This window comes from Rattus norvegicus, chromosome 4 (genome assembly GCF_036323735.1).
Source record: "Rattus norvegicus strain BN/NHsdMcwi chromosome 4, GRCr8, whole genome shotgun sequence".
Lineage (NCBI taxonomy): Eukaryota > Metazoa > Chordata > Mammalia > Rodentia > Muridae > Rattus > Rattus norvegicus.
In genome coordinates this window covers 181,538,018-181,565,176 of record NC_086022.1, presented here as the reverse complement: position 1 = coordinate 181,565,176, position 27,159 = coordinate 181,538,018, and the positions used below count along the sequence as shown (strand labels likewise).

Genomic DNA, 27,159 nt, shown 5'->3' with positions numbered 1-27,159 from the left:
ATTTTAAAATTGGCCTATCAACCATAAAGAGATTACTCCAAACCAGCATCTCATGCCAAGAAAATAGTCATCCCACTAGCAGCAGATGTCTTCAGGAAGCAGCTTCAGTCACTAAGCAAGTTGTTAATTCCAAAGTAGTCTGTATCCATTATTCATAACTCAACTGAAGCCTCACGATTAAGTTTGAAATGCTGTACTTTGACACTAACAAGCAACTGCTTTTCCTACATACATGAATGTAAGCATACATTATGTACACATAAAATACAGCACCTAGTGTAAAAAATGAGCTACGATCCTATGTAAAGGAAGGCCTTGAAACAAAAATATGCTTGGTAATCTGATTAGGCAAACAAGCCCAGAGCAGGGGGGCTCTTGCTCCCCCAAACTACTTCTAAAAACACTTGAGTCCTTGGAAATTCACTGACAAAGTTTAATGCGGGGTCATCATCAATTCCTGAGCTGTTTCAGAGTCAAGCAATTGTTCCTCTGCAGAGAAAGGGGAAGAGTTGAGTCAAAATAACTTTTACCTTCAATTCTGATTTATGATTTCCTCTACCAAAAAAAAAAAGCACAGTAACTGCCAAGCAAGACTCAGCTTTCACATCAGGGGGGAAAAGGAGTGATACTTTTTGCATATAATAATCACTGCTCTTTAATCTACTCAAGTAAAATCAAAGCAAATGAAGACTCCACAGTCCTGGCAGGAATGGGAGAAGCCACCTTCAGAAGATTTCCAGAGCCTCCTTAGCAGTCCTCAGGCAGGTGGCTTCCCTTCTGTGACATGTGGGGCATGGAAGAGACTTTGGGCCATGCTCCCTCGTTTAAATGATGTTTGAAAAGGATAGTGGGGCAGGAACAGTTACAAATCATAGGGCCTCATTGCTGAGGGGGACCAGAGCCAGAGCTAGCCAGGATCAAGATCCAAATGTTTTCCAGAATGGTCAGCTGATTGGTTTGGTTTGGTTTGGTTTGGTTTGGTTTGGTTTGGTTTGGTATGGTTTAGCTAGGGTCTTGCTCTACAGACTGGCTCTGAACTCACGGCCCTCACATGTCTTCCTCCTGAGCGTTGATGGGAACAGTGCCAAAGGCATGCCCCACACAGGGGCCCTGGCCAGTGTACTTTCTGAGACACTCAGGGTAAGTCCTCCCTGAACTCAGGCCCCACTGCAGAGCCCCATGCTCCTGTAAGGACTGTTCTCAGGATCAAACATGATCAGCCTGCTCCCTCTGCTTGGTACACAGAGAGGTGCCCCATATGAACAGCCCTGCTTCCTTCCCCTTGACCTCCACAAACCTGAAGCTCTGGCTCTGCAAACCACGCCTACAGGCGCACAACTTGCAGACCTCTGGTCAACATCATGTGCACTGGAAACACACCAAGAGCAACATTCCTCTTTAAACAGAAAGGAGGGCAAAGACTGCAGAGGCAGAATCTCCAGCCAGGAGCACAAAGGGCCGTTAACTACACACTCGGACACTAACTTGCATTAACCTGCTAACCCCAGCTGGGTAACTGCCCACTAGCAGTGACACTGCGCATCTGGCTTGTGCTGAATTACACCCTCAAGAGGGTAAGCAAACTAAGCCATCCCCATTTTCTATTTTTTTACAGTACAGATTCACACTATGTAGCTCCTAAAGTCTTATCAGCTTCCAGGCTCTTGGCTGGATTTTGACTGTCAGCAGTTGCCTCTCTCAGATTCATTTCAACTACAGCTTCCAGCCAATGACTGACAAAATGCCAAGAACCCTATGGTGAGTGCTACTGAGTTCCAAATTATCTCTGACTGCACATCTTTCTACTAAAAAATAATTTACAAAACTCCCAAAAGCAACTTGCTCTAAATGGAGTGAGCAATTTCACTAGGACAAGAATCGTAGCAGGATGGCCGGTCAATATCAATGAGCTGCCAATTTGAAGCCATTCTCCTTATATCTGTGTACCTGGGCAAACCAGATGGATGTTGTTAAACGGTGCTTAGTCCTAAATGAATTTGTGTGGAAACACAGGCACTCCTGTGAGATGTGTTTTCCTGCCCTCTCAGTTCTGTAAGACAGTGTGTTTTTCCTAAAATACTTAGCAAGAGTTGCTGATCCACTGCCTCTTTAAACAGGCTTTAACTAATGAATAATTCTGAAAGCATTTAGTCTTTCAATTTGGAAGACCTAGAGGGGCAGAAGAGTAAGAAAGAAAAGAGAAGGAAGGAAAGGAGGAAGGAAGGGAGGGAGGAAGGGAGGGAGGGAGGGAGGGAGGGAGGGAGGGAGGGAGGGAGGGAGGGAGGGAAGGAAATCACTTCATTGTTGGCCAAAGACCACTCCCCCCTCATCCACATGCCTGTTCACAAAGTGTCACCTGAATATGTACTAAAATGTATGGAGAATTGCTGAGGACCAAATCCAGACGGTGTGAGTGGTGCCCTTGTTATGGCTGCTGAGTCCCTGAGAATAAGGCTTCTTCCTGTCATTAGGTCCCTTTCTTAGTGGCCTGTTCCTGTCACTGGAGCTAAAATTTGCAGACAAGAATTACTCTCTCTGTAACTCCTAGTCCCTAATTCATAGGAAGTCCCATCTGTCCTAGAAGGTCGTCACAGAATACAGGGTTGCTGAAGGACTCCTCCAGTTCTAGTGACTTTTCTGACACTAATGATCCCACCCCCAGAGAACTCTGCACAGGGCACTGATGAAGTCACAGGTTATCCAGCCCAGCAGACAATGGCCTTCAGGCTCTAGGCTGATAGACAGCAGTGGCGGCCAGCAAACCAGGGAAGGCTATAGGAGAGTCATCAGAGTGCAGGGGAGCGCTGTGGCGGGCGCCGGGCTGAGCAATCACAGAGACAGCAGCACTGAGGGCTAGCAGAAGATCAGCCTAATCTTTTCACTGCCTTCTTACCATCCCAAACTGTGATCATCTCTGCTCCTAATTCACCACTGTCTCCACCACAGACAAGGACTAGACCAGCAAAGCAGTTAAGTTCAGTTTTATTCAAATTAATTGAGAGGAAAAGACTCTAGGCTTGGTCATTCTTCAGTCAGGCTCCTGAGCCTTCTCCTAGGCACATCTGTTCAATTCCTTATTTGCTGTAGGAAGTGGAAAGATTTAAATTATAAATAAAGCCAGTTCCTTCATGCTAAGCCAGGGTAAGAGACCTGGGACTAGGAGAGGTCTGTAATGTAGGGCAAGTGTGACTATTTTTGTCAGTGTGGTTACTAGGATCGAGAGGCAAACATTCCCATCAGTTAAGGCACCAACCCTACTTTGGGTATCCTGCCTGACCCCTACATAAGTCTAAATTATGTGTCCATAGGGAACTCTGGCAATCCCTCACCAGAAGAACATACACTTCTGGAACCCAAACAGGTCTGTCCTAAATAAAAATAAGTCTGTCTATCATGGTTTTACATTTAGTACTAGCTATGTGACCTTGTCCCAAGATTAGACTGGTAGTCTGTCTGTTTCACTTTTGAAAATGGGGTTAAATACCAATCTAGAGAATGAAGAAACAACTCAGCATTCAAGAATGCTTGGTGTAGAACTGGAGAGATGGCTCAGCGGTTAAGAGCTCTGGCCACATATCCAGGGAACCCAGGTTCAAATTCCCAGCACCTATATGGCAGCTCACAACTGTCTTTAACCCCAGACCTAGGAGATCTGGCATCCTCACACTGACACACATGCAATCAAAATACCAGTGCACATAAAAATCAAATTAAAAAAATCTTTTTAAAAAGTCAATCATTAACCCTGGAAATGAACAGCTAACCTGTTTTGAGTATGCAGAAACCTTGGAGTGACTTTTTTTCCAAATATCAGGAGCTAAAAATAGGACCCTACAGAACCCTCCTACAGGACAATATTTTGAGGACCCTTTGTGAGGACCTGCCCCTGATTTAAACAGTGCCCAAAGCTGAAGGTTGCTAACCAGCTCCCATGTTGGGCCCTTAAGATGCCAGTTCTTGTCAATGGCTGAACTCTGCCTCAAAGCTATATGTGGGGCCTGGGAGGATAGGATAAGTACTTTTTACAGATTCAACCACTACAACTCTTAGTGTGTAATAAAAATCACGGCTGCTCACTTGTCATGATCAGCTAACTCCTTCAGACTAACCTACTTTCCTGAGGTCCAAGCACCAACGTCGGCCTGGCTGCCAGTTTGCCCTAAACCACCACATCCTACCTCCTGGAGCCATTAGGCAATGTCAACTTAAAGGTAGCAGCTCTCCCACACTTTGAGGTCCCACCCTCAGACAGCCAAGAGCATTCTCCCCGGAGAGTGTGTCAAACCTTCCGACTGCAGGAGAATGAGGCCAAGGTGGGGTAAGACTGTGGTGTGGTGCTGTGTGGAGTGAGTGAGAATTTCCAGTGGTTTCCAAGCCCAACTGGCCCTGCCTCGTTCCTGAGGTGCAGCCAGCCATGAAGACAAGGTTTTTCACCTGACCTTTTCCCCCTTCTTGTCCCGATTCACTTCCCAGGTGTCAAGACAACACCGCAGAATACTTCTGGTCCAGCTCTTCTTGATAGACTTTTTAAACAATTCTGGGTTTTCGGAAGCTTTCCTACCAACAATAGCCATTTCTCTCTGCACAGCACCATGATCCGAGCCAGGAAACTCCTCTTTCATCCTCTGCAGACATGAGTCACAGTGAAAGGGCACAGCTGGAGATTCCTCATCTGAGCTGGACAAGAGGTAGTCGTCTACTCAGGCAGGCGGGTAGGCACACGTGTACAGGCGTGTTCAAAAGTCAAATAACAACCCCAAAGGCTCTAGGGTTCACACGGAAGAATCCAAGTCTTCTTGACCAGCACCCATGCACATCAAAGAGGGTTCTTCAGCCTTTCTACCACCAAACGATCCCAGTGCTGCAAATTTCCCTTCTCATCTGAGGAAAACTTGTGCTTCTGATTCTCTACTGTCTCTTATTTCCAGCAAACACAGTAAACCAGCTGGCAGATCAGCCATTTCACATCCCAACAACCCAACTGCCAACATCCCTTTAAGAGGTTCAAAAATGGATGTTTTTATATAAAGCCTGTCACTATGGCAACTTGAGTCTGCTTAGTTTCTGAACATACAACAATGAATTATGTATCTTTCCAATACAAACATCATAGAAACAGGTTGTTACATCTTCCTCTACCTGGCATTACAGAGCTCCAGCCTCATGATGTAAATCAGAGCAAAGGTGACAAAAGCTATCTAGGGATAGAGGGAAGGATACACATACACACATACACAGACATGCGCACACACACACACACACACACACACACACACAGAGGCACACACACACACACACATATATATATGCAGGCATACACACAGACAGACAGACAGACAGACAGACAGACATAGCACACACACACTCACAGGTAGGCATACACACACACACAGACACAGAAGCAGGCATACACACACATACACAAACACACACCGATAGGCATACACACACACACACACACACACACTCAGGCAGGCGTACACACAGACACACATACATCAACACACCAGCACTTAACAGCGTTCTACCACTTTGGCTGTGTGCCAAGGACAAATCACCAGGCTTCCTCATCTCTAAGCCTACAGGACACTTGACCTATTGATATATTAGATAAACAGAACCTACAACCCCCTCTCTTACCAGAGACAGAGAAGCAGATCTGTGCTCACTCTGCAGACAGACTCACTCTGGGCTTGGGAAGGAGCTTGTGCCCGATGATCTACATACGACTTTGGCTTTGTTCACTCACACCACAAACCATGACAGACAGTTTCAGAAATTTGCTGAACACAACTGGTTTTTGGAGATGCCAGGAACTGACTCCTTTTTAACCAAAGCAGACTGGCTTTATCTTCTGGCAAGAGATCTTGTTATAGTTTGAGTCTAGAATGTCCCCTACAGGCTCGTGCTGGCCAGAATTGGCCCCTGCTGGTTTGACTGTTTCAGAACACTGTAGAACTTTGGGGATGTAGGCCACTAGGAGGAAGGCTTAGAAGACTGTATCAGCCTCGGACTCCATCGAGCTCTCTGCTTCCTGGTCTAGCCACCATATGAGAAGCCTGCACCTTGGAGCCCGTGCCATGCTTTTCCTGCCATGAAGGACTGAACCCTCTGAAACCGTGACCACAGCAACCTCTCCTCCCTTAAATTGCTTCTGTCAGTTTGTCACAGTAACAAAAGAAGCAACCAAAACAAACTCATAAATCCTAACCCTCAGCCATGACTAAAATATCCTAGAAGGGATTTAAAATGCCAATGGGAGATACAACCCCTTCCATTTGTCTCCACTCCCCAGTACACATACATACGTATACATACATATGCACATACATACATACATAACACATATGTACATACATACATATGTAAATAAGTAAGTAGAAAGTAAATAAAATCTTTAAAAACAATCCATTAACCCTGGAAGGTTTGGCTGAAAGGTTCTGGGTTGATGTTTTGTATGCTTTACCTGTTTGTTTGTCTTTGGTAATAATGACCCACCAGTTCCATAAATGTAACGTAAATGTTTCAGAAACTATTGTACTTATATATAATTAATATTCTGATCATGCAGTAATTCATTCTTCAGAAAATTACTCAAATTGGAGTCAGCCATTTCATAAATACAGAAGCTAGGCCCCACGATACCACAATCAGGCATAAATATCATGGAGCATCCAAGAAGCTGCAGACCTGCTGTTTAATAATTAACAAAGGGGCTATGATCTCCCCCTTCATTTGGCTACAGGGTCCAAATTTCCCAGCCTGGCAGATAAAGTGTCTTGCCACATATCCACGTGTATTTGTTTCCTTTCCAAGAGGTTAGAGAATCTAACGGACACAGCACAACTCCACTTGACACCCACTTTGGAGCTTCTAGGCAATCTAGGTCTGGAGAGTTACTTTAAATTGTGCTGAGGACGCCACAGGCTCCTTCAAAAGTCTTCAAAAGGCTGAAATTTGAAAAGTACTTGCTAGGTGGCCATTCACTTAAAACTACAAATAATTGGCAGTCAGCTCTGATCACTTCCTGAACACCAACCCAAGCTAGTAAACACCCACAGGAGTTAAGTGATACACAGGAGTACAGCAGGGTCACAAGTCGGTACAGCAAGACCTAGCGAAATTAACAATCTGCACATCACAACATCACGTGACACTATGAGCTGACACGAGTTCCAGGGGTGCCCAGACTGGCACTGCCAACCTCACCCTCACACCCCAGTAGACTCGCCCTGCGAAGCTACCTGTCAGGAACAGCTATCTTGAGTATTCACTGAACTCGGAACAGCATTCCCAACCTTTACTGACAAGAACAAAGGGCTGATACCGATGACATGGTAGCAATTTTTGTATTCTCCAAAGACCAGACGGAGGGAGGGCTGCGGCAAGACTCAGGAGCTCCTGCACTGCTGTGCACAGGAAGCTGCATCAGAAAACTCTAAGAGGCCGGCTGAGATCCATATAGGCTCCAGTCCAGTTAAGGATACGGACAAAAGGAGACCTGTCACAGCACCAGAAGTCAGAGGGAAAGCAGTTACGATTCCTTATTACCAGAGGACTGGAGTCAGGTTATAAAGGGAAGAAAATAAACTTCATATGAAAACTTACAATTCTGCCTAAAGTTTCTTTTTTTTTTTTTTTTGGCATTTTATATCTGATCTCATTTTTGAGCCTGACAGCCCTCCTACAAAAGCTGGCCTGTTATTATACTCTTTATTATTATTATTATTATTATCATTATTATTATTATTATACAACTGGTTGCATGACTTGTCCAAGTCCACACAACTTATCAACATTGGGGTCAGATTCTTGGTATGGGAGTTTTCATTATAATAATAAAATTATCATTATCATCATCATTATTATTCGGCTTTTTTTTTTCTTTTCGGAGCTGAGACCTGAACCCAGGGCCTTGAGCTTGCTAGGCAAGCGCTCTACCACTGAGCTAAATCCCCAGCCCCATCATCATCACTATTATAATTACATCATTTCCTATCTCCTTTCCTCCCTCCAAAGATTCAGAGTTTTTATTACAAAAGTCTGTCCAGTTCCAGTTTGTCTAAGTATTTCCTCAAACTTGTATGCAAAGCCCCTGAAAGAGTGGCTCCCCCATACTTCTCGACCTCCCGCCTTCATGCTACAGACCAATGTTTCGTAAGAAACTGTTAATGGCACACAATCCCGGGGCAGTGCCAGTCCCCCACCTCTTCTCTGACTCTAAACAATCCAGACCTGTTGCTGATAACAAACCACAACTTCCAAAGTGAAGCGGACAGAGGTCGGAAGGGTCAAGTTCACCAACACTGAGCTTCACTCCCCAACACACTTCATGTCAAATGCACGTATGTGAAGGGAGTAGACACGACACTGTAAACAGCTCAGACCTCTTAGTCACAGGAACTGTTCTTAGAAAAGACTGTCCCTGGTCGTTGGGTGCTGCCTGCTGTTATTTGAGGTGCTTGTAGGATTTACTTGTGCCAACTTGGCATTCTGTTTTCTGCAATAAAAGATGCTAGGACACAAGAGGTCAGAAGGGGATCTTCATGCCATCAACAGAGACTCAGGACTCGGCTCAGGCAAACACTAATGGATGCCAGTCACTCCATTCACTCCATCAGCTGGGCAGCCAACAAGGCACAAGACAGCTGGCATGCACCACCCCTGCCTCGTTTCAAAGGGCTGGAGCCAACAGACTTCAAGTGACCAGCGCAAGGCTGCCTGCTGGGTTCCTATCTCAAGATCAGGAAACAATCACTCCGGTCCTTTGGGGCCATCAATAAATAGTCAGATCAGTCTCAGTCTTATTCTTCCAGTCTTTCCTCATCAATTTCAACTTTCCTCACTGTTACTTCCACTTGTGCCTCTGTCCCCAAAAGTCCACTCTGACTTACTGCACTCAGTCAGACAGTAAGCCTGGGATTTTAGAGAAACAATTCCAACTGGCCGACGAGGTGGAACATAGCTTTACAGTGTTCCAGACTCAGTCTGCAGCAGTCACAAAATTTGGCCAACAGTCCCTGAGCATTAGACATGTAAAGGAACGTAGAAATCGCGCCAATTCACATAATCACTGATTGCTTACTGTATCTGTATCTTACCTAAGGAATACACATACCCTAAATTATATTACACTTCTAATTTATGAATTTATATGTATTACATAGAGGAAAATGTCCATCTTCTCTCCATCCCTACCTAGATACAGGAAAGGAGATGAGAAAACCACACAACAGATCCATGTTTCCAAAACCAAACCAAGGCTGTCAGTCACCCAGCCCAGGAAGCTGCTTCCTGTGATATAACCCACTCTCCACGCCAATACTGAGTTGATTCCCTGCTTTAGGAAACTCTATTTTAAAGACAATTCTCAGTGAATGTCTTTAGAATTCAGAAAGCACCAAGTAACTGGCTTAATTCATTAACACGGCAAAGCCTGAACATGCATACAGTATAAGTTAAATGGCAAGACAGATGGAGTTCTTCACTCAGAGACAACTTCATATGCACCGCTCTCTTAGGTCACAAGGGCTTAGCACCAGCACCAAGCAAACCTCACTTTTAAACAGCCTGATAGGTAAGTTTGATGTTCTCTCCTGAAATATTTAGCACCTTTTCTTGTGATTCTGTTAATAAAGCACAGACAAGTACCAACTCTTTAAAAGAGGCCAAAAAATTTCAGCTATGTGCAAAGGAATGACTGAGAGATTGCCCCTCACGAGAGCTGCGTTACACATGAACAAAAGGACAAAACACGCTTTGCTTTGGCAAAGTTCATCATGAGCTTCTCAAAGCAGAAAGACCTGTGAGAAGCAGGTAACTTATCTGTAATAGAAAAAAAAGTACTGAACAAGGAAATTTTCTCACATCTAAATACAAGTGATATTTGAAAAAAAATTGAAAAATTCACTTACCAGATAGATAATCTAAAACTTGAACAAAAAATAAAAGTTGCACTTTTTATTGTGAACTAAGACATAATCACGGCTGAACTCCTACAGCAAGTGAGCCAGGTATTTTGCTAGGCATCTCGATTTTGTCCAACAGTCCTAAAAGGCGAAGATATCTCACACTACTGAGGAGAAGACAGAGCTCAGGGTGCAAAAGGAACAGGACTGTAATCCAAGGACAAGAGTATGCCAGGATTCTATCCAAGGTACATCTGATTCCAAAACCTAAAATATTGGAGGCTACACTCTACCTACTAGTTCCACCAAGGAATTCAGGGCCCTGACTACAATGACGGGGCTGCTCCTAAGTGGAGCATCAGCCCTGGAGTCAGAAGCTCTGTTTTAACAACACTTCCATTGAGGGATGGTTTCCACCCAAATTAATGGAGATGAAGATGGTATTTAACCTCATAACGTTGAGGTAAGAAGCAGCTATAAAAGCTGCAGTGAAAGGCCTCGCCGAGACAGCAGAGTGCTCCATGAGATGTTAGCTTCCTCTCTGAGCTTGGGGTTGGTACAGCTCATGAGCAACTGAGTGCAGGTCCAGGGCCTAGCTAAGACTAGACCACAGAGCCTGAAGGGGCAAGGGCCCAAGCATGGAGGAGACCTGTCACAGCCCGTTTCCTCTACCTTCCCATAGACAAAAAGATTGATTGTGGGACAACTCTATACAAGGTGAGACCACAGTCGGATGAACTGGCTGCTGGTCATAGTTAGTCAGCCAATCTGGAATCAGTGCAAACCTTCCTGCCTTCAGTTAACTCACTTCCACCCAGAGGCAAGGGAAATCAGAAACAAAACCAATCAAGCAACCTCTGACCCAGTAAGAGCCTCATCTTCTCTCGCCAACTTTCCCTTTTGTATCCCATATGTGGACATGAAGGTTCTTTGCCCCAGGACACAGTGGGTACACAGGCACTTGAGGCCAGTCCTCCACAGAAAACAGTAGTCATCTACTTTGAGACAAAATTTTAAACACTGATTTCACCAAATGGCGACTTGCAGAGCAAAAAGAGTTTGCTTTAACACTGACATAAAAAAAAAAATTGAAGACGTTAGGTAGAAAAAAAAAAAAACAAAACAATAAATGAAGGGCCAGAGTGTGGCTCAGCAGTAAAGAATACACACTGCTCTGACAGAGGACCACAGCTCAGGTCCCAGCACCTCACAACCACCTGTAACTCCAGCTCCAGGGGATCCAACACTCCCTTCCCACCCTCCTCAGGCGCTGCGTGTTGTTTGCAACGTGACTAAAAACCACACACATTTATACATACATAAAATCAAAATTAAATCGTGGAAATAAAAAGTTAGATAAGAAATCTAGGTAAAAATATGTGTAATATATAGAGGACAGGTAAGTAAAAAAACACGTGAGCTAGACTTATGAAAAACAAGAAAAATGCTAATTCACAACAGATGAAATGGGCCAACAATGTGAAGAGTCTGTCCAGATACCTGAAGCCTGTTATGGGCTGTCTTGATGCTGTTTGTATCCTGATATTAATTCTGCTTCCTCAAGAAGGGTTGCACACACACACACACACACACACACACACACACACACACACACGAGTACTCGGGTGAGCTCATGTGAACCTTCTCCACATTTTAACTGGTCAATAAAGGCCAGTAGAGGGGAAAAGTAGGATGGGAGGTCATTGAGAATAGATAGAGAGGAGATGAGGATGACTGGAAGGGAAGGAGAGAGGACAGAAGACAAGGAGGAAGGAAGCCATGATGGAGCAGAGCCATGTGGCCAGGAAACCACGAGTAGCAAGGGATCTCATAGGAGGGGAGTAAGTCAGTATAGACTTATTAATTACAGTAACCGGATTGCATGGCTTTTTCTATGGGCTTATTGGGGTTGGAAATCCCAGCAACAAAGCCCTTAGTCACATAAGCACATCTGATCTCAGTAACAGCAAATACGTAAAAAAGAAAAGGTATTTTTTTTCTCTTTAAAAAAGTTCCAAATATTATCAAAGTGAGACTATCCCTTTGCTAATGGGAATAAGAATTAGTTAATTCTGGCTAATTACATCAGTGTTAACCAGGACTTCCACCCATTCCATCCTGTGAACATGGGACGGATATAAAACTCAGATAACGCTGACGGCACAAATGCTCATCAGAACGGAAAACGGGCAACGCATTCCTCAGTAAACAGAAGCCGAAAAGTCCTCAGAACTGTCTGCAGATACTCCAGCAATGCAGATGAAACAACATTAAGCTTTAGAAAAGTGGGGTTAAAATTATACACTCAGAATATCTGACCTACGAGAGAATAGATGAATAATAGGGGGAAAGACGAAAGGAAATGTTCTGCCACACCAAAGGCATACACCTCTACGTGGCAGGCCTCGTGATGATATTGGCTTTTTGTTCTGTTCTGCTTTTAATTTTCCTTCCTGGATTTATCCAGGATTTTTTTTTTTTTTTTTTTTTTTAAGGAACATGTGGGAGGGATGGGGAGCTGAAGATGTGTGCCACATATGTGCAGGGCCCACTGGCCAGAAGAGGGCGCCAGACCCCCTGGGACTGAGGTTACAGGCATTCACGAGCTGTGCAGTGTGGGTGCTGGAAACCAAACCCAGGTCCTCTGTAAGAACGGCAAGTGTTATCAACCGCTAAGCCGTCTCCTCGGCTATGTCGTCTCCTCAGCTCCCGATAACATTTTAAAAATTGGGTCTTCACTGTATTTCTTTCTATACTACTCAAATCTATAAGGTGCATTCATTTTGTGATTACAAAAAGAATTAAATAACAATTCCAAGAGTAAGTACAGAATGAACAACAGATGTAAACCTAAAGGCACTCACACTCCTGCGGGCAGCATGTAAGCTGCAGTTGAGACAAAGTCAGGGACAAAGATACTCTGCACTGGACTAGGTCTAGCACAACACCAGGCTTCTTGGTGTCAGAATAAAAGCTGCACGTCCCACACATCAAAACATGTTTTGAAAATTCTTAAACTGAAACCTTTTCTACGAGGGGACACACCAAAATTATCTCCACAAAACAAACTAGTTGAGCAGGAAGTTTACTAGGAACACCTTAAAAACTAATCATTGTTTTTACAGCTCTGAATAACAGCCAGCTCATGTTGGTACACAGTGTAACATAAACAAGCCATCTTCAGCCAGCCTGTCTGCTGCTGAACAGGACAACATGAAGCTCTGAGCACATGGCTTTACCTCAGCAAAATCACAAAATAACTCTTGGGGGTTCACCCTCGTGAAGGCTTGGGGTCTCTGAGTCCGCTTTCTCACAACAACTGCTAACTGCAGCAAACCCTTTGCGCTCCACATCGCGCTCCACCTTCAGGACCCCGCAACAGACATCTGGGGCACAAAGCCTTTGTCAAGATGGCCTTCCTCTGTGGGATTCTTAGGCACAACTCCAGACCCCACCTCAATTGGCGGCACTCCCTCTAGTCCCTAGAATGTGGCATAAAAACGTCTCCTGACATCATCAAATGTCTCCTAAGTCAAAATCACCTCCACTGCAAGCCATTGCTACAGAAACTTATACTGTTATTGCCTCATTTGACAAATGGGCAGAGCGATGGGGCCTCCAGAGCCCAAGATCCACAACTTCACAATTCATGCGTCTCCAGGTACGTGCCTGTCTCACACATCTTATCTAACTCAACCACCTTTCTACCCCTGTGGAGCCAACAGTGGACCTCGGCACATGTTGGTCTAAGAAACCTCACCACATACTTATTTACTTCCTATTGGGAAAAACACCGTGGTCTTCAACTAGCGTCGAATCTATCTGAAAAAAGTAAGATTCAGCCAGACAGAAGCCATCTGTATTGCCTACTTTGAGGGGAAAAAAAAAATTTTCTTCCCTGTAAAATAGAAACAATGCTGGCTTACACGGCCCTTATAACTGAGATGGCACCGCTGAAGTTCTCACGGTGAAGTACAGCTTCAGAAACAACTACAAACCAAAGGAGTGGCAACAAACTAGACCAGCCTTAGAAGACTCAAAGAAGCAAATGAGTTAGGCCAGGTAAGCTAAACTCTACCTACACAGTAGCTGAGCATTTAAAGTCCACACCTTAGGTCACCTGGTCACGGGTAGAGTTCTCAGGCTGAGCTCTGACAGAGCCTCTCAGCAAAGATGCTTCCAGTGGGGCTGAAGGGAAAACCGGTTTAAGCAAGAGAAGCAATAAGGAAGAGGGTCATTGCCTGTCAAGCTCGCCTCAGGTCAGTCCTTCTGCACAGGGGCAGGAAAGACAAGCTTGGAAAGAGATCGAGATCTGACGAGGTGACACAGTGACACGGTTGTGACAAGAGCCAGGCACCTATGGAGCGCTCTGAGGTAAGCCATAGTCAAGACAGGCAGGTAGCATATACAGCATGAACACTCTGGACAGAGGGGTGATTCATGCCCCAGGCAAGCGGGGGACAGCGGGAGATTTCATCATGCTACCAAGAATGGCACTCGATTTAAAACTTTGGAAGTATTTATTTCTGAAATCTCTGATTTAACGTAGCTGGGCCATGGCTGACTTCCGATAAGCGAAACGGCAAAATGCAAAGCCAATCCTAAGGGGGCATCAGTGGACCACACTCTTATTCACTGGGCTGCTTTGGTCTTCTGCTCCATTACCCTGATGTCATCACCACAACGAATCTTCTAGAAAACCACAACCCAGTGTCTTTTCAGCAAAATCTCTGACAGGAAATAACTAGTTAAAATAAAGATTAACGACAACTTGGTCAAAACTAGAATCTAATGCAATGGCCTCTGCTTCACAGCCCCTTTCTGTAGAGCATTTTCTGGTGCACTGGGAGTTCTGCTTTAACCAGTAACTGAGTGTGGCACTGAAGCCAGCTGTTTCTCACCACTTGGAATGCTCGAGTTTCCCCAAGAAGCTAGCCTGTGAACCATTAAGCCATTAAGTCTGGTTGTCTAAAAATTCCTCCTTCAAACAAGTCAAGTTTTCCTTTGTCTGATTTTTTTCTTTTTGCTAACACTACTTTCCACTTCAATAAATTAACTGGCTGCCTCAAGACACATCCTGGTAAATATGTCACTCTGTATTGTTTAGATGAGAGACTCTTGTCATTATTTCGAGTTTTTCCTCTTGAACAATAATCCCCAGAGCCAGCTCCTCTGGAGCCAGGGCAACTTGTCTGTGAATTTCCTTTCACTGCTTCCTACTGTATTGAAGATGCCCTGCAGAGAACTCACTCAACATTTGACCCTCCCATTATATGTTTCTCCATTTCCTTGAGTGCTTTCTTCCACCTCACTTAAAGAAGAGTTCTCTAGAATTCAAAATGAGCCCACCGCCCTCCGCCCTCCGCCCTCCGCCCTCCGCCCTCCGCCCTCCGCCCTCCGCCCTCCGCCCTCCGCCCTCCGCCCTCCGCCCTCCGCCCTCCGCCCTCCGCCCTCCGCCCTCCGCCCTCCGCCCTCCGCCCTCCGCCCTCCGCCCTCCGCCCTCCGCCCTCCGCCCTCCGCCCTCCGCCCTCCGCCCTCCGCCCTCCGCCCTCCGCCCTCCGCCCTCCGCCCTCCGCCCTCCGCCCTCCGCCCAATTGTGTTTCTCCCATCCTTCTCCCTCGTGCCTTGCACTTACTCCTTGACCACACTTTCTCCAGCCTCAGCTACTCACTAGCCCGTGCCTCTCCCATCAGTTCCTTGAGGAACCAGACAGAATGATCACCTGCAGCTTACCGCTCTCCATGCAATCCTTGATGCTCCACCCTGGAATCCACCTCTCCTGTGCTCCTCACTCTGCTCTCTCCGAGGTCACAAAAGGCCCTGACAGGCTCCCCAGTCTACCCTTGTATGAGTCTGCTGCCTGTGAGCGTGTGAACGATGGATACACCGCGTTCATACCTTGCTTTGGCCACCATTTTCTTTTATGGTTCATGCTTTACCTCCCTCGGTAGTTTTTCTTTTGCCTGGCCACTCCTAAGTGTCACACGTTCCCTAAGGTTGGGTACTTGCTTCCCTTTAGGTCCTCTTCTTTCAAGTACGTCTACTCCAGCTCTTCTATAACGGCTCTATGGAGATGGCTATCAACCTAGGAACTTGCCCAAACTGCAAACTTCAATTTCTAATTTTTGCTTAAAATCATCATGTGGATAGTATCAACACACGATCCTTCTTTAAAAGACGTACTTATTTGTTTGTATCTCTGTCTATATAAGTGTGTGCACCATGTGTTTATTCGGTGTGGACACACGCAGAGCAGAAGAAGACACTGAATATGCCCTCTTCCACTTGCCACTTTTTTTCCTTTGAGGTAGGGGTCTCTCCCTGAAGCTGGGGCTCATATTTCTTGGCTAGACTGGAGTCCAGAAAGTCACAGCAATCCTTCTGCATCAGCCCCACTCAGAGCCGAGGTTATAGGTGCATGCAGAGTTGCCAGTCCTGTTACATAGGTGCCAGGATACAAACTCCAGTCCTTGTGGTTTGAGAACAGGCCCTCCTAACCACTGAGCCATCTCTCCAGCCGCCACCTAGCAATGCTTAAAAGTCTTTAATGTACCACTTACAAAGCCAAGCCAGAGGCAGGAATGCACCCTGGAACTCTACCTACCGTGCATTAGTGACTAATAGTCAGCCTGATTTATAGCCTGGTCCCTATCCCCACCCAAGCCCGGCTCACACAATCTGCATGACCTTGACAAGAGTTGCTGAACCCTCAAGGGCCTTTGAGCCCTTGTGTTAAAGAACACGTGATAGCAGTAGTTTCTTCTAGCGCAAATGTGGGGATTAAGTTAAAACATGTAAGATGCTTATAAGTGTTTATGGTGCAGAAAGAGCTAGGTAGGCATTAGCTACTCTCGCTGATGGTACTGCTCACCTAAAGACCTAGTGGAAATGCTTATTATTCTATTAATTTATATGATGAGAACTCGAAGGCTGATTACTATGTATGAACCACAGTATGATCTTGAATTCCAAATGATTAGACTTAACCATCATGTTTCCCATTTTTCTTTGTGTGCTCTTCTTGGTTAAGAGACATCCACTCTCTCTAGCCCTGTTCCCACCTAGTCACCTAGGGATACCCAGCATACTATTTCCAAACCTTTCTTTATAATCACCCTCCTCCACGCCTTAAACAAAAAGAAGAAACCCAAATGGGATCAGCTTGTCCGATATTCAATGAAGTAACAACAATGTCTGTCACCGATCCAAGGCAGGCTGTTTGCCAAGGATAAAGCTATTAGTGCCTCACAGACATCATCATACTTAATCCTTATAACCACCCAACTGCTCCCAGATCACAAGCAATTTAACTAATCAAAATCACACAGCTAGTTAAGGACAAGGGGTCTGACTCTACAATCATCTGGCTCCAGAGCCCACACCCTTCACTCCCATGCTTTGCTAATAAAATTTTCATCGGCGCATCCCTTACTCTCTCAGAGCTGGGGCGCAGACTTCTAGGTGCTCTGGCTCAGGGAGGAAGAACTGGGGTGAGAGCTAAGGGAGCAGTAAGTAGACAGAGAAGAGTTTTTAGTTGTGATGCTGGCCCGTCACCCAACCTCTCCACCCAGGCTAACTGAGAATCTACCTGGAGAGCTAATCCTTCCTTCAGGGTCCCCACAGCATGCTCCTTTCTTCCATAACAGCTAACATCTTTTCTTGGAAATTTATAAACCAAATATGCCAGTGGCAGTCCAGAGTTGGGCAGATGAGAACTAGTCTAGCAAGTCCAGAACATCATAACTTCTCAGCCTCCAATAACTTTCCAGAACCCTGCCATTCTCTGCCCTCCAGCTTCCTACCTCCAGTGCCATTTTTTATTTCGATCCATTATTTCCAATGATTTAAACATGAATATTTACACCACTTTACAGATGGAAAGACTACCACTGACAGAGTAACAACTTGCCAGTATCAGCCTGCTACAAACAAGACAAAACTTCTAGTTGAGTCCCTATGGGGCTCTGATGTCACACATTTTTTTTCCTCACACAGAATAACGTTTTTTAATTTAAAAGAAAAGTCGTCTTTTTTTTTGTTTGTTTGTTGTTTTGTTTTGTTTTCATTTAAACTTAGTTAAGTCCACAAGCAACTTCAAGTCACTAACCTCAACATGGCGATGAGAAGGCGCATGTCACCCTAGAGAACCAAAGTCCCCAAGCAGAGAAAATGATCAAGAACTGAATTCCATGTTTAGAAGGCTTCTCAGTTGTGCGGTTACAGTCTGGTGAAGGTGGGGGTGGGAGAACGTGAAAGGCTGACAGAAACATCCAAGCACCTGACTCCAAGGAAACAGTTACCCAAGTAACTTCACAGGTCTGGTCCCAGCAGGCTCACTGGATCAACCAGATGGTTTCCTGAGTCATCATTTCCCTTTTCTCCTTCCCTCCCCCACCCCTCTGCCCACAGCCAACGTAGAGGACAACCCACCCGCCGGCACTTCCGTCATTCATAAGAGAAAAGTAGACCATGTTCAAATTCCACTTCAAACAAAATTAGGTCTTCTACTGTGTACTGGTCTAAGAGACAGCATCTTAGAAAACGATAATGGCCGTAGGGACGTTATTTGTTCAACTCTACCTATGCTGCTGAATTCTTACATGATCAAAAACAGCGACAAAAACAGGTCACCAAGTTCCTCAAGTTTTCATGTTCTTCTAGATAAAGTAAATTCAATAAAATTTCCCTACAAAAACAAAACAAAACAAAACAAAACAAAACAAAAAACAAAAAACAACCCATACAGCTCTGGAGCAGTTTATGCAATGTTATACAGCTGAAACAAGTAAATGTACAAACACATGTAATGACCTTTCCAATAGCTGCCTTGTGTCCTGTTTGCCTGAAGGACTCAGTCACTTCTCTGTGCATAACAATTTACCACTGAAAACAGCATCTTTTTTAAAACACTTTTATTTTATGCTTTGACAATTTCATACGTGTATACACTATATTTTGGTTATATCCACCACCACCCTACTCCCCCTTCCCTATTCCCTGGGGCACAGCCCCATGCACACACATTCCCCTCTCTTGTTATCATGTCATATATATATATATGGGTATATCATATCATATACAGTATATATATATACATATATATATATGTATATACTGTATATGTATCATATATATGTATCTCTGCCCGGTTAGTACTGCCTATAGCCAATCACTGGAGCAACACACCAGAGGCCACATCCCAAGGAAAACTAACTCTCCAGTCCATGGCAGGCAACAGCTCCCCAGCTACCAGTGAGGTCTTATGAGCCCTTTCCTCTGAAAGCACCATCTTTAATTTTACTTTCATCTAATCAGGTTTGCCTTGTTATCAAAAACACATACAGTACGAACAGCACACCTGCTTTCCTAAAGATGTGTGCTTTAATCAGATTAGTTAGAGACCAGGTATAAATACCCATTCACACTCAGGCTAATGGGCTGTCCATAAAATTTACAACAACCCCCAAACATGATAGCGTCTGATCTTCCCCCTACGTGCTCCATACCTAAGCTATGAGTCTTTGCCATAATGACTGGTACTCTAAGCAATTTACGTTTATACAATTCCCACATTCATGGGCATTTTCAGGTGTAGTGCTGTACAGAAAGCACTAAATAGTCTGTCTATTCTCAACTCCTTAAACTTGCCAAAAAAAACAAAGACACGTGTGTGGGCTGGTCAAAATGTGAGTCATAGCAGGTTCCAGTGAGACACATGAGCCCAGCACAGGCACAAACTGTGAGGACAAACCCACCTTGCCCACATTTCAGAAATAGAAACTGTTCAATGCACAGAAAGTTCCACATTGAACTCAGACCCTCCCTCCTCACCGCAAAACTGCTTAACAAGCACGTAAACTGAAATCGCTTCAGAGAGGCCAATTTTAATCTAAAATCCAACTTTTTTAGTGTTTCAGTTCCTTCAAAGTGGAAAATAAAACAGAAAAAGAATCCTCACCATTTTGCATCCTGGCAACAACATAATTACTACATGAAAAGGAAAAAAAATAGAAGTCTTTGAGTTCTGCAGGCTGGGTTAAATCATTTTAGGTTTTGTTTTGGTTTGTTTTGGTTTTGCCATGAGCTTTATTTAATAAAGCATTAATCTCTGTGATATATATGACAAAAGCCGCAGGGGTTTAATTGGCAATGGGTTCTGACATGCCCTGCAGTAAGTCTGAGGAGTAAGTAACACAACATATGAGGAACCGTATGAGCTCACAGAAGTTTGGGGCATTTGATACTTGATTTAATTGTAATTTTATGAACTTTTAGCTGTACCAAAATGCTGGCCAGGAGACACTTGGTTTGCTTCATTTCTAAACATCACCCAGGGGAGCTTTAACTGTAATAACTCTGAATCTCGTATTTAAACTCATCTGTTTGACAATGGTTTTTCAAAATGTGAGTTGTGGGGCTTGAGAGACAGACAGCACAGCTTGATTTCGTGCTCACAAACGTCTGTAACTCCAGTCCTAGGTGAGCCAGGGTTTTCTTCTGACTGCCCGTCAAGGACACTAGACATGTGGTTGCACAGACATGCATACAGACAAAACATCTGTCCACATTAACAGAAGTGAATAAATTGAGCTGGGCGGTGGTAGCCAATGCCATTAATCTCAGCACATGGCGGGCAGAGGCAGGTGGATCTCTTAAATTTGAGGCCAGCCTGGTGGGCAAAGCCAGGACAGTCAGGGCTGCACAGAGAAACCCTATCTCAGAAATTGATTAACTAGTTAATTAATTTGTTTTTTATTTGGGAAGGGGATGGAAACCTTCCTTTTAATCAGGATTAGGACTTTCTGAAAGGGCTTACAATGGCTGCTGAAGTGTGACTTCCCCCAACTTCAGAACTAAAAAGACTTTCTAGAAAAATCTCTGAAAATAAAGTAATTACATGATATCGCCTATTCATATTTTCCCCTTTTGACATTTTTAAAATGCAGACTCAACACTTAAGACTCAGGAGATAGTTCCATCAGTAAAGCGCTTACCACAAAAGGTTGAGGCCCTGAATCTGGGCCTCATCACCCACAGCAGCACACACCTGTAACACCAGGAGCTGAACAAGCAGAAAATCTCTGCAGCTTTCCAATAGTGAGTCCAGCCAAACTGAAGAAGACACCTCACATCTGCCCCTGGCTGCCTGTGCATACACTCAAATGCACACACACACACAAGCACACACACACAAGCACACACACATGCACACAAGCACACACACACAAGCTCACACAAGCATACATTAGCACACACACATGTACACACACAAGCACACACACATGCACACAAGCACACACACACACACAAGCACACACACATGCACACAAGCACACACACAAACACACACACATGCACACAAACACACACATGCACACAAGCATACACACAAACACACACACAAGCACACACACACAAGCTCACACAAGCACACACTAGCACACACACAAGCACACACTAGCACACACAAGCACACGCGTGCACTCATACACTCATACATATACAACAGACACCAAACCAAAAAAATAAAATAAAATCAAGACATAGACCCAAGTATGAATGGATATAAAGACATTAACTAAATCCATCACTCACTGTTTTGTAAAAGTAATCCCAACCAGGACAGAAATATGTAACATCTTTGAAAAGACAGAATGCTAAATAAGATTTTCCTTCAGTTAATTTTCCTTCAGTTAATCAGAATTCCCTTCTAATTCAGCTGTTTAAAAAATAGGTACCTTAAAAATTGGAGATGAAAACCTCAAAAAGTCGCTTTTAATGAAACAAACTGTCAGCATAATTTACTACAAAATATAAGTAGTCCATGGATATAAAAGATTGTAGAAGTCAGCTGGTCAGCGACAGAAGAAAATGAGCCTGTTGTGATTTACCTCCTGCGGGTACAAAGAGTGAGATAAAGACCCCATGAACTGCATGATGTTCCCTCCCTCGGTGACCGTGTTCTCAACAACAGTCTAAGGCCACTTTCAGATTAGGCATGGCTAATTTGGAATCATAGTGTAGCCTAGATTTCAAGTTTCTTGTCCAGTATGACCAACTGACTCTTATTTTTAATGTCACTATTACAATAGTAATAGTTGTTCATCAAAAGGAATTGAATCAAAACCTAGCCTCACTTTCTTAAAAACTTTCATATCTTTTAACAATTCTGGTTTTTCTTTTTACTTCTATTTATTTAGTGTATGTGTCCCACATGTGCTATAGGGAGCTGAGGCTAGAAGGCAACTTGTGGGACTCATTCTCGCCTCTGTCACTCCGTGCTCTGGGGACTAGGTATACCAGCAAGCGCCTTTACCCACTGAGCTACCTCACTGACCACAGAACTCTCCTTTCAAACCACCATGTTGGGGCCAGAGAGATGGCTCAGTGGTTAAGAGTATTTGTGGCTCTAACACAGACCCTGGGTTCTGTTCCCAACACCCACATGGGTTTTATAACTGTCTGTAACTGCATTTTCAAGGATCCTGACATCCTCTTCTAGGTTCCTGGGGCACTGTACAGCAGACAGGCAATCGACTCATACACATGAGATAAAAAGAGTAAAAGTGCCGTGTCTTACTATACCACATCTGCCCGCATAACCATGAACCGAAAAAAAAAAGAAACACTATTTCAAATTAAGTATGTACAGTAACTTATTATTGCTCAAAAAGCTGTGTCTGAAAACTTGCCCCCATCCCCAAACACACACACACACACACACACACACACACACACACACACACGATACTTTTTGCTTGACTATCTGGTCTTTGAGACTCCATCTTTAACTCCATGTCATTGTCTAAACACTGTTATCAACCAAATCTACAACATACAGTACCCACCTTAGTGCCAACATGAATTCCACATCTCTTTCCCAATAAAAGAAAAATGCACTAGAAAATACAGGATATTTTACATACATTCATTGAACATAAATATCAAAATCTTGTCCAATATTATTGCTGGGCCATTAGCAATTTCAATGCCTTAGCTCAAAAATGAAACAAAAATCAAAATGTTCTGTTCCCATAAAGCACATACTCCCTTTACAAAAATCCTATTCTTGCTGGGTATGATGGCACAAACATGTAATCCCAGGGGGACAAAAGAAGAAACGAAGTTCAAGGCCAGCCTAGGCAACATGGTAAGATCCTATCTCAAAGAAGAAAGAGGGGAGAGAGGACCGCCTTGCCAAAACGGTTGTTCTTCATAAGTCCTGTGCTGCTTAGCTAGTCCAGGAACTAAGAACAATGCTGTTTGAAAACAAAGCAAACAACACACAAATGTCCTTCCCAGTTCTGGCCATAGAGATGTCTTTTAAATTCCATTTTTAAAATCCTCTATGCCCACACTTCCTGACTTGGGTTTACTAGACATAATGTAATGACTTTCTTTCCCCAGCTCCTGGAAATGCCCTTTAGGTCGGAGTCTGGGATGCGGCTTCTGACTAACAATAAAGTCCACTCCCACTTCCTCCAGACCTGGCAACCAGGGAATCCTCACTGCTGAGGAACCCCTGCCCTCAAAGAGGAAACTTGCTTCCCTCAGAAGCCTCAGCTACATGCTCTAAGAGAAAACCTTGAAACACTGACAGCCAGTGTTGGAATCAGCGTGCTCAAAGTTAATTTTCCCCCAGAAAGCCAGCTGCACTCAGTGACCCATGAGCAGAAAATCTCCAAGCAAGAAAGGGGGTTTGAAACAAGAAATAAAATCAGAATCCTACCAATAGACAATTGCTTTCTCTGGTTAACAAACAGACCTTTTGAGTTCCCTTCACATTGCTGTCAGTTCTTACTGAAAGCAAGGGTTTGTTTTGGTCCCACGTGTTGGAAAAGTCATATTCCCATTATTAAGTCTGTATAGCATGCTCCCTCCCTCCCCCTACATTTCCCTGTTAAAAACTCCTTTCCCAGACAGTAATGCTGCCACGGGCTTCTAACCCTAGGACTCAGGAAGCAGAGACAGGCAGATTTCAGTGAGTTTGAGGCCTGAGTGGTCTACCCTATGCTGTGGCTCAGGCCAGACACAGCTACTTAGTAAAATCCTGTTTCAAAAATAAAAAGTAATAAAACAAAATTTAAACTCCTTTCTCTGAAAGTGAACCCTGAAAACACAACTATTAACCTTTTCTCAAGAAGCCCCAGGCAAGATCTAAATAGTCAGCCGCCTTCCTAACTGCTCTGGTGTATAAACACCAACAGAGTTGTAGAACTGTGCCCCCAAGAAACCAGTTTCCCCCTAAGCTACGAATATTCCAAGTGAGTTTCTCACACCCTAACTGGACTCTGCAAAAGAGTATTTTATACTGATATGTAAGAATAACACTCATGTTCTTTTACTTAAACAATACATGATAGGATGTAGGGAAACTGAGAAAATATAAAACTATTTTCTCTTTACTTTCTGGGAAGATGTCTCACAAATATTTGTGGCACTTTTAAATACTCCCCACTCCTGTTCCCACCTGCACATACACTTCCCTGCTCGTTCTGTAGTAGTGTAGGAGGCTGGGTTCAAGCACATGTCCCTGATGGGCATTCTCTTGCAATATGGGAAACTGAGATTCAGGGTCTGAGCGCACTTTCCAAGACTGGAGCTCTGCGGGCATCATATAGAGAATCTGAGGTTCCACTACAGCTCCCTGACTGGAATCTGAGGTATATTATAGGGAATCTGGGGTGTAGCGTCCCACTACAGTTCCTAAATGAAGTCTGTGGTATTATTGTAGGAAGTCCAGGGTGTGGGGTAAAATTCCCTAACTGGGATCTGTGGTATGGTGGGAATTCTGGGGTTCCCCGATTGGAGCTCTGTGTTATCAGAGGCTATGGTGTGGTGGTGGTGGGGTGGTGGGGGCAGGTGGGGGGGGGGGGGTGTGAAATGGGCTTACACTATCCTGGATGAGTCTGTGGCATGGTGAGGTGCCCATGGTGTAAGACTGTGTGCAAGTCCCTGACTAGAGTTCCGTGGTACTAGAATTCTGGGGTGTTTGGGTGCCAGCACACTTCCCTGACTGGATGGACCCTGTGGTGTGGTGGGGAGTCCAGGTGAGAGCTGGAAGCACACTTCCCTGACTGGAGGCTGTAGTGTGGTGGGGATTCTGGGGTGTGGGGTCCCAGCACACTTCCCTGATTGGAGTTCTGTGGTATCAAAGTCTATGGTGTGGTGGAGGGACGAGTGTGAGATGGGCTCACACTATCCCGGCTGGAGACTATGGGTGTGTATGGGGGGGGGGGGGGTAAGGGAGTCTGGGTGTGAGCTGGAAACACACTTCCCTAACTGGAGTCTGTAGGAGGGAGTCCGGGTGTGAATTGGGAGCACACTTCCCTAACTGAAGACTGTGGTGTGAAGGAAGGGGAGACCCGGGTGTGAGCTGGGAACACGCTTCCCTGACTGGAGTCTGTGGAAGGGAGTCTGGGTGTGAGCTGGGAGCACACTTCCCTGATTGGAGTCTGTGGGGGGAGTCCGGGCACACTTGCCTGACTGGAGTTCTGTGCTGTGGGGAGTCCGGGTGCGGGAACCGAGGACCCGGACGAGCCCTTCCTGTCACCCCGAGGCTGCCCCCCACTCCCTAGAGATCCCCGGGAACGCGGGCGCGGGTCGCAGAAGGAACCGCCCGCGGCTGGCTTACCTGAGGCGAAGGGCCGCCGAGCTCCACAAGTTGCAGTTCCGCCTCCCGGCACCCGCCCGGCTGCCAGATCGCCGCTCCCGTCGCGGCCGCCCCCGCGCCCTACACGGCGACAGGAGCCGGGGCCCGAGCACAGCGCCCGGCTGACATCACCGCCGCCCAGGTGCCGCCTCCCCTCGGTCCTCCTCGGCCCGCCGCCCCGCCCCCGGCGGGAACCAGCCCTGGGGGCGGAGGGGGCAGGGCCTTGCTCCTGCGGCTCGCTGATTGGCCGGGCGCGCGGTCACTCCGAGGCGCCGCCGGGTCTCCCACATTCCTGGCGGAGCCGGGCAGAGCTGGGAGTGGGCGTCGGTGGGGAGCGCGGCCGGTCGGATGCGGTCCGCAGGGCGCGGATAAAGGGCTGTGGAGAGCCGGGCGGTTGGTCGCTGCTCTTCCCGGGTCGGAAGCGACGCCCACCCCGAAAGACCGCCTCTGTGTCGTGGACTGGGCGGACGTGGGCGGCGAGGTTATAAAGTAAAGGCCCCGGAGGTCTCCTGCCCTGCAGCGCGGGCCGGGGTCAGTCCGGGAGAAACTGAGGACTTGCAGAGTCTAGGTAGACTGGGATCCCAGACGTGGCCACCCTAGCTCCGCGTGGTCATCTGGCGGCGCTCAACCACGTGGCTGCTTTTGCACTTAGTGATAAGACAAAAAAAATAAAAATAAAAACAAGCTCCCAGAGAATAAAATGGACTCTCCAGAGGGTGGGGGAAATATTTTACTATGTACATTTGGTTTGGTTCCTCTCTCTCTCTCTCTCCCTCTCTCTCTCTCTCTCTCCCCTGTGATACACATCAAGGCTGATTTTCAAATTGTTATCTTCCTAGGAGCTGAGATTACGGACCCATGCTACCAAACTCAGCACCAACCTGCTTTTTAACGATTTTTTTTTTAATTTGTCTTGTTTTTGGTTTGTCTTGTCTTTAAACTGTGTGGACCAGCCGTGAACAGCCAGCTGTCTGCCAGCCTCTGCCTCTAAGATTGCTGAAATCAAAGATGTGCACCACCACACCTAGCTATTTTTGTTATTTTGTTTAATTATGTGTATGTATGTGTACTCATGGAGGCTAGAAGCCTTGAGTTCTGACAGTCATGAGGTAGGGGCTGTGGGCTGAACTCAGTGCAAAAAGAGCAGAAGGGCTTAACTGCTTGGACATCTCCTTAGCCCCTGCGCTGAACTTTTTAAGTGCCATAAGGTTGCTGTTCTGATGCACAACCGAAAAGGGAGAACCCTCACAACTGAGTTCAAACCACATGGTAATAATTACTGTTGAACCAATTGCAGCGACTGAGCTAACAATTAAGAATTAACTACTATTTACCCTCTGGTGGATATCAGCTGTCTAATCCTCTTGGCTGCAAAGTCGGGCAGATTCTCAGGAGCCCTTCTTTCAGTTTCCCCTGTCAGGCCCAGGACAGAACTGAATGTCCAAAAGCAGCTTTCCCGATACAGAACATGATGTAGGTGTCAAACTATATCCACCACCATCTAGAAGCACAATTAATCGATTAGTTTCTGTTAGCTTTTCGTTGGCTATGGGTCCCCCCACCCTAGGAGCAGGAGGCAGTGTGTTTGTTTGTATGTTG

At 45.3% G+C, this 27,159-nt stretch overlaps 1 protein-coding gene across 26 annotated transcripts in view; it reads right to left on the bottom strand.

Annotated features, from left to right (window-relative positions):
* The window catches only part of Ppfibp1 (PPFIA binding protein 1), a 143,831-nt gene extending 116,903 nt beyond the window's left edge, over nt 1-26,928 (bottom strand). For 25 of the 26 annotated variants that reach the window (XM_008763382.3, XM_063286177.1, XM_063286181.1 and 22 more), the window contains exons 1-2: nt 26,895-26,928; nt 25,543-26,207 (exon numbers count right to left, since the gene is read on the bottom strand). The gene's annotated coding sequence lies outside the window, so the exon portion shown is untranslated. Of the gene's footprint in view, nt 1-25,542; nt 26,208-26,894 lie in introns of those variants that run through there. The other variant, NM_001395638.1, reaches the window with a different exon arrangement.
* Nucleotides 26,929-27,159: the final 231 nt, after the last annotated feature.